Source organism: Macrotis lagotis, chromosome 7 (genome assembly GCF_037893015.1).
Source record: "Macrotis lagotis isolate mMagLag1 chromosome 7, bilby.v1.9.chrom.fasta, whole genome shotgun sequence".
In the NCBI taxonomy this organism is placed as follows: Eukaryota; Metazoa; Chordata; class Mammalia; order Peramelemorphia; family Peramelidae; genus Macrotis; species Macrotis lagotis.
Window position 1 is genome coordinate 40066448 of NC_133664.1, and position 13344 is coordinate 40079791.

A 13344-nucleotide genomic window follows, 5' to 3' on the forward strand; every position below is an offset into this window, starting at 1 on the left:
TAATTAATTTACCCAAGGTCACATGACTTGGTATTTATTATGTGTTTGGAATCAGATTTGAACTCTGGTCCTTCTGACTCCAGGGCTGGTGCTCTATCCACTGTTTCACCTAGTTGCCCCCTGACTCGTTTTTACAGATGAAGAAACTGAGGCAAAAGGATAAAGTGACTTGCCCAAGGTCACATACCTAGTAAGTGCTGAAGCCAGATTTTAATTCATGAAGGTGAATCTTCCTGACTCCAGGCCCCAACATTCTGTCCAATTCATCACCTGTGTTTTTATAAATATCTCATTTTAGCCTCACAATAATCCTGGGAGATTAGTATTAGTATGTCCATTTTTCAGAAGAGGAAACTGAGGCAAGCAGAAGTTAAGTGACTTGCCCAGAATTACAAAGCTAGTAAGCGCCTGAGGCAATGATTTTTAACTCAGGTCTTAAGGATTCAGGTCTTGGGCTTCATCTGCCAAACCACCTAGCTGCCTTTGATTTGTATCAAACAAGAAATGAGACAGACTAAAATTGGGATAGGGCACTCCAGTCCTAAAAGGTCACTTTCTGTGATTGAAACATCCTGGATGGGATTACCCATCTATAGGAAGCCTTCACAGTTACTTAATTAACTTATACTTTAATGTTTCCAGGACCTCCACTTCCAAAAGTGTAAGCAGTCTCTACACTGACTCTAAAAGAGACCTCTTTAGCTTGTGAGTGGTATCTTTGAAGTAAGCTGGGCTGGTCCTTGGAAGGACAGTTAAATAGTTCATAATTAGACCGATTCTTAAAACCATTCCAAACTGGCATGTTGCAGAGACAGGGAAGATGACAGATCCATTCCACACTGTCCTGGTCAGCCCACATCAGAAACATTAGGTCAGCTCTGTACTTTATAAAAAAATCCTGCTAAGATGGCAAGTATCCAGAGGAGGATGGATAGATTGGCAACAGTCTTAAGATAATGCTTTACAGCAAAGGTTCTAAGAGTATGCTCTAGGGATGGCTGTGGGATCTGGAAACCCTTTTAGGAGGCCCATGAGATCATAACTATTTTCTTTTTTTTCATAATTTTTTTTTTTAGTTTTTGCAAGGCAATGGGATTAAGTAGCTTGCCCAAGGCCACACAGCTAGGTAATTATTAAATGTCTGAGGTCAGATTTGAACTCAGGTACTCCTGACTCCAGGGCCGGTGCTCTATCCACTGCACCACCTAGCTACCCCTATAACTATTTTCATAAATAGCATTAATATGCTTTAATTTCTGATATTGTAAATATCAATAGACATAACCCATATGAATGCAACTTCCTTGGGAGCCCTTCAATTATTTTTTAGAGTGTAAAGGGGTCCCAAAACCAAAAAAGTTTGAAAGCCACAATGCCTTGCCTTATAGCAATCTGTTGAAGGAAATGGGTATAATTAACCTGGAGAAGGCAGTAGAGGGTGACAGCATACTGAAGGGAACAGCATTCTATCTTCAAAAATATTTAAATTCTGACATATAAAAGAGAGATTAGCTTTGTTCTGCATGACATCACAGGGTCAAGCTTGAAACTTTGCTAAAGTTATAAAGAGGCAGGTTTAGTTTGTATGGACAGACTTAACATCTATCCTGAAGTAGAGCAAAATGCTTTGGTAAATAGTGGATACCACCTCATAAGAGGCCTTTGAGATATGGCTGGGATGATCACTGATTTATTAAGACTGTTGTATGGCACATCCTTGCTCAGGTAAGAGGAGATTTTCTGATCTGTAACTCACACACCAAGGGGCACAGTCATTAAGAAGTCAGAATCATTTCTATGCAATGAGAAGGTATTGTAGACTCAAATGAAACCATGACCCTTTTTTCCCCATATTTTTATTATTATTTTTTCCCCACTCATATACATAGTTTTCAATATTTATTTTTGTAAAATTTTCTACCTTCCATCCTTCTCTCCTCCCTCCCTAAGACTGTAAGTAATCTGATAACAGGCTATAAATGCACAAACATATTACACATATCTCCATATCAGTCATGTTATAAAAGAAGAATCAGGACAAAAGGAAAAAGTACAGAAAAAAAACAAATTTAAAAAGTGAAAACAGTATGCTTTGATCTGCATTCAGACTCCATAGTTCTTTCTCTGAATGTGAATGGCATTTTTCATCACAGGTCTTTTAGAGTTGTTTTATATCACTGTGTGGCTGAGAATACCTATGTCATTGTAAAATATTGTTGTTACTGTGTACAATGTTCTCCTGGTTCTTCTCATTTCACTTTGTATCAGTTCATGTAAGTTTTCCAGGTTTTTCAGAAAATAATCTTGCTCATCATTTTTATAGCAGAATAGTATTCCATCACAATCACACACCACAACCTGGTTAGTCCAATTCTCCAGAGATGGGTATCCCCTCAATTTCTAATTCTGTCACCACAAAAAAAGAGCTGCTATGAATATTTTTTGTACATATGGGTCTTTTTTGTCCTTGTTATGATCTCTTTGGGATATAGACTTAGTAGTGGTATATTGCTGAATCAAAGGATATGTGCAGTTTTATAGCATTTTGGGCATAGTTTCAAATTGTTCTCCAGAATGGTTCAATCACTTCACAACTCCACCAATAGTATTACAGTCCCAGTTTTCCCACATCCTCTCCAACATTTATCATTTTTCTTTTCTGTCTGAGAGGTATGAGGTGGTATTTCAGTTATTTTAATTTGCATTTTTCTAGTTAATAGTGATTTAGGGGTAGCTAGGTATAGCAATGGATAGAGCACCGGCCCTGGAGTCAGAAGGACTCAAAACCAGCCTCAGACATTTAATAATTACCTAGCTGTGTGGCCTTGGGAAAGCCTTGCAAAAACCTAAAATGAAACAAAACAAATTTCAATTTAATGTAGTCAAAATTATTCATTTTGCATTTCATAATGTTCTCTATGTCTTGTTTGGTCATAAATTCTTCTCTCCATAGATCTGTCAGATAAATGATTCCTGCTCTTCTAATTGGCTTATGGTATTACCCTTTATGTTTTAATCGTGTATCCATTTTGACTTTATCTTGGACTACAATGTGAGATGTTGGTCTATGGCCAGTTTCTGTCATACTATTTTCCAGTTGTACCAGCAGTTTTTGTCAAATAGTGAGGTCTTAGTCCAGAAGCTGGAGTCTTTGGGTTTATCAAATAATATATTACTAGTTATTTACTACTGTCTTGCAAACCTTACCTATTCCACTGATAAACCTCTCTCTTTCTTAGCCAGAACCAAACAGTTTTGAAGGCTGTCACATTATAATTTTAAATCTGATATGGCTAGACACCTTCCTTTGCATTTTTAAAATTAATTCCCTTGATATTCTTGATCTTTTGTTCTTCCAGATAATTTTGTTATTTTTTTCTAATTCTATAAAATAATTTTTGAGTAGGTTGATCGCCATGGCACTGAGTACATTAATTTAAGGAGAACTCTCATTTTAATTATATTAAGTAGGTTTGACCTATCCATGAGCAATTGATATTTTTCCAGTTATTTAGATCTGACCTTATTTGTGGAAAAAGTGTTCTGTAATTTTATTCATATAATTCCTGGGTTTTCTTGGAAAGTAGACCCCCAAATAGTTTTATATTGTCTACAGTTATTTTGAATGGAATCTCTCTTTCTTCAATTGTTACTTAGGTGATGATTTATGTTGGTTCATGACCCTTTTAAAAAAATAATAATTCTGCCTCATGTTGCACATATGAAATTTTTTAACCAAGAGCAGCTCTCAGAAATGTTCCTAATGGTCAGGTACAAAGTAAGACAACTTCTTGTAGAGTGAAGAATAATTCCTATTATGAAATATGATAAATAAAGGGCTCCAGGTTCTTTATCTCTCATCCCAAGAACATTGAAAACCCTTTAAGATAAGAGAAACAAGGTTCTTATGCTTGTTCAAAACAGCCTGACAAGAGAGATGAATTTAATCCCATTGCTAACAACATTGATTAAAATGACAGTGTCAAATTATTTATAGAAATCCAGTCATTTTCTGCCATCATAAAGATTTCTCTGCTGAACAAAAATTAACTGATTAACTCAGACTTCCATCATGCCAAGTTTAGGATGAAAATTATAATAATATTTGAATGGTTAAGAAAAAGACAAAAGAAATTTTGACTGATTTTACTCAACTCATTACTTTTAAAATGCCCAGGAACAAGTCAAGAGTCAAAGCAACAGTAGGCTGTTGTCATCCAAAATCCTGGATTATTCTTTTGATACCTTGAGTGCTGCCCCAAAGATCCTTGGAAAAGGTAGAAGGGAAAATGGCAAGTGGGTGTGGCCCTGCTTCATTCAACTGACCATGAAGGTCATCTGGGCAGATGTGTTCTATCACTCCAACCCAATTAGCTGCCAAGGCAATTTTTCTAAAGCATCATTCTGATCATGCCACTTGCTGCTCAGTGAGCTCCAAGGATTCCCTATTACTTCCAGTATCAAATAGAAAGTCCTTTGTCATTTAAAGCTCTTCATAACCTGTCCCCTTCCTACATTTCTAGTCTTATTACATTACACAACTCCACTCTATGATTCAGCTGCAATGATCTGACAGTTCATCAAACACTTATTGCATCTTCTACTTCTTTGGCTTTGGATTGGCCATGCCTCATACTAGGAATTTCTGCCCCCCCTTATCTCCTCCTCTTGATTTCTTTAGCTTCCTTCAAGACTCTGCTTATGTCCCAGTTTCTGTAAAAGACCTTTCCCAGGGGCCGCCCGCTGCTGATGACTTCATCTCACATTACCTTCCATCTGCTCTGGATAGATCTTGGGTGTACCAAGTTATTTTTTGCATGTTGTCCCCTCCTTTGTATCCTCAATTCTTTGCACAATGCTTGAAATGCTAAGAACCAAAAAATTGATTGAATCTGTGGTATGGTGGATCTGTGGGTAGAGGATAAAGAAGAGTAAGACAAAAAGGAGGCTAGGGTTGGGAGCAACAACATGGTCAAAGAGTGAACAGAATTTGTTCATGGTAGAGATATTATACCCATTAAACTTTAGTTTTCTTTGCTTCAGAAGAGTTTTAAATGGCCCTGTTCATAGCAAATGAAAAAAAATCAAGTAATTCTAAAAGAAAGATAAATGGAGAGAATTTGAGACTCAAAATTTTAAAAATAAATGTTAAAAATTGCTTTTATATGTGATTAGAGATAAAATACTATATAAACTTTAAGAAGAAAAAAGAAAACTAAAAAAGATAAATGAAGTTGTCAGTAGAGAAGACCAAAGAGAGACAGGAATGACAAAGATGACACCAGAAGAGATGGGGGAAGGGTTGGAGAGGCTTAAATAAAAAGCAGACAGGAAATCAAAATGATGACTCCATCTGGCATAAACTGGGGGGAAAGAAGCGAACAATGAAGCCCTTTCATATCCCCTCAGTTTAGACAAGCTAACAATGAACCTAGAACTATGCTATTGCATAGTTCAAACAATAGCAGCCTGGGGAACTTCCCATCCCCTAGGAGTACCTCAAATTTTTTTTTACCAAAAAGATGAGTTGATACAACCAGATTCTCACCTTTGTTCTAATAAGACTCTTAAAGAGTCCTAGGCTCTCCATCCCCAAGCAAGCCTCCATCACCTGTGTAAAACTGTATTTTCAGGAGCAGAGAATCAGAGCATCATTAGGAAAGTTGTGAAAGACTTAGAATGAGATGAAAATGTTTCTAACTCTTGAAGGAAAATAGCCCTTCTCTTCCCTAATCTTAGCTCTGCTGTTAGGCTAGAATCCTCTTACCCAGTGAACATTCCCGTCACTACTGCCCCAAATGAGAAGGGACATGGAAGCAGAGGAGTAGCAGAAAGCCTGGTGGAAGACAGAGGTGGAAGCAGGTGAGGACCATGCACTGTTTTCAAAAAAATAAGAAAAGCCTATAAGATAGCTCAAGTTCCAGGCTCCCTGATGCCAGAAACCGACAAGGAAAGCTAGAAGGCAGAATGTGCTCAGAGAATTCCCCAGAAGCAGAATCTTCAGTAAAGGAATGCTGAGTTTTATCCCATTTCTGCTTTTTATCAGTGAACACTGTATGTTGCCTTTGTTTGCTGCTTGAGCTGAAAGGGACTCAGGACTTCCATTAAACAACCCATTATTCTCCAGCCAAGTGCTGAGTCAGCGGTCCCAGCTCCTGTAACATCTTGTATTAATCTTCTTACATAGTTTCTGGCCAAGTCAGGAAACAGTTACAGTGCTCTGGAAAAAGAAGGGAGCCTGAAATGACTACGGGAGAAGGACCTCAGGGCCCTTTGGGGGTCAGTATCAACCCAAGGACAGCCTTCTCTGGCTGGGTAATACTAGAGGGAAACACTGATGAATTATCAATGAGGAGAAAGTCAAGTTTTGACCTTTGGCCAGCATTTATTAGATATTCGGAGCTGTTCAAGGAATCAAAATGCCCACTGAGAGTCATCTAAAGAACACAGATCTGGCATCTGATCTTACTTCAAAGTAACAATATCTAATGTTTTTAGTGGCCTTTAAGGTTTGCAAAGCATTTTGTTCTTATTGTTGTTTGTCCTTGGTTCTGGAAGAGGTCCATGACATCAGGGCGGTGATGCTATGACATGCTGAATTGGATTTAAATAAGGGAAAGCTCCTTTTATTTGAGTAACAACCCTGTAAGGTGGCATCCCCATTTGTCAGATGAGGAAACTGAGGTTCAGAAAGATAAAGGCAAAATGACTTGCTCAGAGTGACACAGCATGTGTATTTGTAAGGATTTGAACTCTCCAGTGTCAATGCTATTATCTAATGTGATACTTTATATTAGCTAGCCTTATTAGGGCAGGGAGGAGGATAGAGGCTGGGACTAGAGTCAGGAAGATCTGAGTTAAGAGTCATCTTTTGGAACTTGACTACCTGAAGGATCCTGGGCAAACCACTTAATTCCTGTCTTCCTCAGTTTCCTTAACTGTAAAATGGGTAAAGTCTTAGCACATATTTTCCAGGATTGTAAGATCAAATCAGATAAAATTTATTGCCCCTGAGTTGGCATTGTTTCCTTCTTTATCTCCTCAATAAGGGGACTACTAAAACAATACTATCTAAATATAAAGGCATGTTATCGTTAATGATTTGTATTTGTGCCATATTATTTTTCATATTTTTTGTGAGGTTTTGAGAGTTGAGTGCTAGAAGACCCAGGTTCCAATCCTGTTTCTGATACTACTTCTCTACATGACCCTAGACAAGGCATTTTCCTACTTGGGTTTCTCAGAAAACTCCAAAAGATTTATTTACTAAGTAAAATATGAGTCACAGACTACGATGTGGAGGGACCTCCCACATTAGTGATTCCCAAAGCCATAGATCATTTGTGCTGTATTGCTCCTAACACTGGACAGATAACGATATGAACAAAATACTTTGCAAACTTTAAATTCTAGAAACTTAAGGTATTAAAGTATGATCAGATGCTAAATCTGTATTCTTAAGATGACTTGGTGGGCATTTTAATTCCCTGAACTTCTCAGAATGCATAATAGATGCTGGTCAAAAATAAAAGCTTTAGTTTCTATTGAGGAAATGGCTTCATAAACACAAATTCATTATGGAGGACAGCACTCTGAACATAGTAGGACTGAGGGGAAGAAGCCTAGGACCCCAGACCCAGAAGGGGACTCAGAGATCAACTAACTCAATCTCACTTTACTGATTAAGAAGCCTGGGATGATAATGTGATTTCCACAAGGTGACTTGAGAGTTAAGTGAATTCAAATTTAGGCCACAGATTCGAAGGCCAGTGAGCTTCCCATTACATCATGCTGTAACGAACAGGCATCTAACAGATTTTTGTGTAAAGGGAGATCATCCTATTCCCCAAGTCCATTGCTGCAGAATTTAAAATCTAATATAAAAGAATCAGGGCAGGTGACAAGAGTGTGGAAACTCAGAAAGACCTGAGTGTGAATTCTGCTTTAGGAATACTACTGCAATGTTCCCCTGGAGAAGTTGTTTACCTTTTCTCCTCAGTAACTCATTGGCAAAATGGAGATGATGATGGCACATCCCACACAGATTTGCCATAGGAATCATGCAAAGCACACTGTCATTTTTAAAACTTTATTAAGAACCTCCAGTGTTCCTTAATCTGATCTTCAAACCATTGCTATTGTTATCCTCCTTTTACAGATGAGTAAAACGAGGCAGACAGCAGTGACATGACCTGCCCAAAGACTCACAGATAGCAAATATCTCATGAAGGATTTGAATCCAAACCCATGGGGAGTTCCTTCAGAGATTCCTTTGTGGAAGGCAGTGTGTTAACTGGACCAAGTCTAGAAATACTGCAGAGCCTTTTCAAAGAGATCCATAATCACTCAAAAGAGATAGACTTCAAAATATGCTCAGGTTTAACATTCCACACAGGAAAAACCAAGGGGATGAGGATGAGTGCCTGGATGACATTTCAACAGGTCTTCAACCCCGTATGATCTTGCCCAGATATTCTGAACAGCCATCACAAATGGGCAATGAACTCCAACAAAAAGTTGAACAGGAGAAAAACAGTCTGGATTGCCTCTGGAAAATTGCAAATGACCTCAGGCTTCTTCTGAAAAGAAAGTCTTTAAAACACTAATATTCTTCTAGCTAATTATCTATTAGACACATACAAAGTAGACATTAGAAAACCTTGGATGGGAGGGCAATAGAAAAACTGTCCCTGACCTTAAAGAATTTACATTCTACTGGTGGATAAAAGACAAATTGACTCTGAGTCTGGTACAACAATCTGTTCTCAATAAAGGTAGGATAAAACATCACCAGATTTTTGTAATGAAAGAAAGGTTTGATATTCCTACCCTGTCAGTAATTTTTGTTTGTCTATAAATGTTGGATAAGATAATGGTATCATAATCTAATTTCCTATTAATTATCCTTTGTTTCTTAATACTCATGAGAATGAGAAGAGACTTCACCAAGTATCTAATCTGCTTTTTATTTTTCAGATAGGAAAGCTGAGACCCAGAGAGGAGCAATGACTTGTCCATGGCCACCCTGTGTCCCTAGGGCCTCTCCACCTGACTAGAGAGTAGAGGGCTCCTTCCAGAACCTCCAGTTAAGGAGGGTACCCAAGGAAGCAACTTCTTCATTTCTGCATTCCTCCAATCTGGGCAGGACCCTTCTTAGCTTCCTTTTTAGTGCTGTTCTCCCCAGAAGAATGTAAACTCTTTGAGGGCAGAGAGTGTCTGTTTGTATTTGTATTCCTAAACACTTAGAAAGCAGACTGGCTGCAGTTGCCCAACAAAAATTTAGAATTTCACTAGCACAGATGAATTTCCTTTTAGTGACCCCCCCACCCCAGTGAAAAGAGAGGAAGATGTAGATCTAGTGATGCAAGATGGAAAAAAAAAGGCAGAGCTCAAAGAATAATTGCAACAACTCTACACTACAAAGCCACCATCCAGAGCCATGGCAAGAAGCAATCAACCCAATGAATAATGCCAATCTCATGTTCACCACATAAAAGGGCACCTCCTTAACAATAACTACTGAGAGTAGAGGTGGTATGAGAAATTGGAGGTCATCATATAATTAGGGGCTTCAGTTTCATAGTTGTCAAAGAATATAAAGTATAGAGAGAATTGTCTGGGAGTCAAAATAAAATCTATTGATTAATATTTTTTAAAACAAAGTAACTCGATACAGATTCGGCAAATATTGGGTTTCATGACTACTAAAGAGTAAGTCCTCAATGAGATGCAGCATCCATTCACTGCTTCTTTTCTAAGGAAACAGCATCAAATCACTTAAACTCCCTAGGTCTGTAAAATGAGATTAGATTAAATGTCTGTTAAGGCTCCTCTTTGAAACTTGACATTATCCACTCACTCTATACTCTAGGCTTAAGGAATCTTGTACTTGATCAATTTTCATTCGTTATTTCTTAAAGTATTTAGTAAGTTTTTAGTAGTAAAGTAATTAGTAAGCATAAGTTTGGTGACATCCCTTTATTTTCAGGGGGAGAAGCCCAGTTAAGAGATATCGTAACGTTTCATAATCAGAGTTCTCACTGTGCCAGGTGAGAAAATATTTTTGGCTCTCCAATGCTTAAAAAAACATTTAATAAGGCCTGGAGGAATTGCAGTCTGCATTAGTGAAGGAAATACCCAATTAAAATGTGTAATTTTTATTTTTTTAATTTAATTTAATTTTTTAGGTTTTTGCAAGGCAAATGGGGTTAAAGTGGCTTGCCCAAGGCCACACAGCTAGGTAAACATAAGTGTCTGAGGCCAGCTTTGTACTCAGGTACTCCTGACTCCAGGGCCACCCCAAAATGTGTAATTTTTGATATGCTGTGCAATAGCTGGTTTTAGAAAGTAAGGCAATCGCCTTATCAACAATCAGGAAATCTAGGTCTTATTTTCGTAGCAATTTAAGAAAGTCTCTTCCAGGGCAGCTAAGTGTTGCAATCAATGGAACACTGGTCCTGGAGACAAGAGGACCTGAGTTCAAATGTGACCTCAGATACACAATAAATAAGTGACCTTGGGCAAGTCACTTAACCCCATTGCCTTAAATAAATTTTTTTTTAAAAGTCAACCAATAGACAATTATCTTTAAAAAAAGAAAAAGAAAAGAAAGTCTCTTCCCTTTAAGCCACTACAGAAAAACCAAAAAGAATACCACTTTGCTCATAAGGTACTTGGAGCTCTGAGATAAAAGGACCCTTAGCATACAGAGTACTGAGTCATGGTATGAATGTAAGCCTCAGGGATAAACATTTTGGCATTTTTGCTCTTTTCTTTGTGAGAGATAGCATAAATACCTGTTATTTTTGTCATTGTTGCTCTAGTGATCACTGAGAAACAGAAAATATGTTATTTAAAAGAAATAAAATCTCTTCCAGCTCTAAATAAATGAACCTATGTATGACCCAACTATATCAATTGTTTTTAAAGACTGAGTCTATACTTGAGAGTCAGTTGAAAAAGAGCCAATGATCCACAACCATTTTTCTAGTTTTTCAGATAACACTTAAAAGTTTTGAGACACAAGAATGGCTGCTGTGGACAGAAATAGTCATATGCAATCTTAATAATTTAGTAGTAGACCGGAAATCTTGGTTGCCTCCAAATTATAGACAATTGTATGTGAAGAAATTTCATCTTACTCTGGAAATATCTAGAATCTGACAGAACAAAGTAATTTATTTATATTTTTTAATTTAATATTTATTCTCATTTTGTGCAATGTTTTTTATACATTAATAAAATATTCTTGTTTAAGAGTAAACAAAATACCCCCTCCCCCCAAAAAATATGGACTCACTTGAACGATAAAGTAAAGGGGAGAGAAAAAAATTAAAATAAAAATAAAAAAATAGTAGTAATTGTAGGTATGGCCAGGTGGCACAGTGGACGGAGTACCAGTCCTGGAGCCAGGAGCACCCGAGCCCATATCTGGCCCCTTACACACAACAATCACCCAGCTGTGTGACATGCAAGCCACCCCAACCCCACTGCCCTGAATAAACCAAAAAAAAAAAAAAGACATAAAATAAAATAAAATAATAATAATAGTAGGGGCAACTGGGTGGTGGACAGAGCACTGGCCCTTGAGCCAGGAGCACCCAGGTCCAAATCCGGCCTCAGCACCCTGCTATGCGGGCCCAGGCAGGCCATCCAGCCCCATTTTCCCTGTACCCCCCAAAATAATAATAATAATAAAAAATGTGCTTCAGTATGTGTTCCAACACCACCAACTCTGTCACAGGTGGATCACATACTTTATAAGTCTATGACAAAAGTTACTTCCATATTTTTCCACTGTTGCCATTGCTGATCGCAACTCCCTCCTTTCGTATTTCTCCACTACCATGTACTATATTTTCTCTCTCCTTTCACTCTGACTCTGCTGTAGGGTAGCTGAGTGGTACAGCAGACAGACCCCTGGCCCTAGGGCCAAGAGGCCCCAAGCCCCCATACCACCCCTTAGGCCCAGCATCCACCTGGCCATCCAATCCCAGCTCCTTGCAAGAAGTAAAAAAAGAAAATATGTTTTATCTGACCACTCCCGCCTGTGGTCCATCCTCTCCTCCATCACTCACATCACCCCCCTTCCCCCTGTCTCCCTTCTCTTTTTCTTACTCCAGATGTCTATACCCCATTAAGTATATATGCTGTTTTCTCTCCTAGCCACCTCTGATTAGAGAAGATTCCCTCATTCCCCCTTGCCTTTCCCCCCTTCCATATCATTACAATAGCTCATTGTAATAAAGAAAAATCTTATTATACGAAATATCTTGGCCCATTCCCCCCTCTCCTTTTTCTTTCTCCCATTACATTTCCCTTTTTCCTATTGACTCCATTTTTACACCATATTTTATCTTCAAATTCAGCTTTCTCCTGTGCTTCATCTATAAAATCTCCTTCTACCTGCTCCATTAATTGAGAAGGTTCATATGAGTATTATCAGTGTCATTTTTTTCTATACAGGAATACATGCAGTTCATCATCATTAAGTCCCTCATATTTTCCCCTTCTCCTCCAATCTCTATGCTTCACCTGAGTCCTGTATTTGAAGATCAAACCTTCTGTTCAGCTCTGGCCATTCTAATAGGAACATTTGAAATTCCCCTGGTTCATTGAAAGTTCATCTTTTTCCCTGGAAGAGGACATTCAGTTTTGCTGGGGCTGGATGGCCTGCCTGGGCCCGCATATTCCAAGCCCTATGAGCTTTTAATGTAGTTGCTGCTAAATCCTGTGTGATCCTGACTGCAGCTCCACGATATTTGAATTGTGTCCTTCTGGCTGCTTATAATATTTTCTCTTTGACTTGGGAGTTCTGGAACTAATATTCCTAGGGGTTGGTTTTTTGGGATCTCTTTCTCGGGGTGGGGGGGGATCAGTGGATTCTCTCCATTTCTATTTTGCCCTCTGCTTCTAGAATATCAGGGCAATTTTCCTGTAGTGACTCTTTGAAAAGGATGTCAAGGCTCTTTTCCTGATCATGACTTTCAGGTATTCCAATAATTTTTAAATTATCTTTCCTAAATCTGTTTTCCATATCAGTTGTTTTTTCAATGAGATGTTTCACATTTTCTTCTAATTTTTCATTTTTTTTGTTTTGAAGTATTGAATTCTAGTTTCTTGTAAATTCATCAGTCTCCCTGAGTTCTATTCTTTGTCTGAAGGATTTGTTCTCCTCAGAGAGTTTTCTTACCTCTTTTTCCATCTGGCCAATTTTGCTTTTTAAAGCACTCTTCTCCTCAATAACTTTTTGAACTGTTTTATCCATTTGACCTAAGCTGGTTTTTAGATGCTATTTTCTTCAGTATTTTTTTTGGATTTCCTTGACTAGGCTGCTGACTTCAT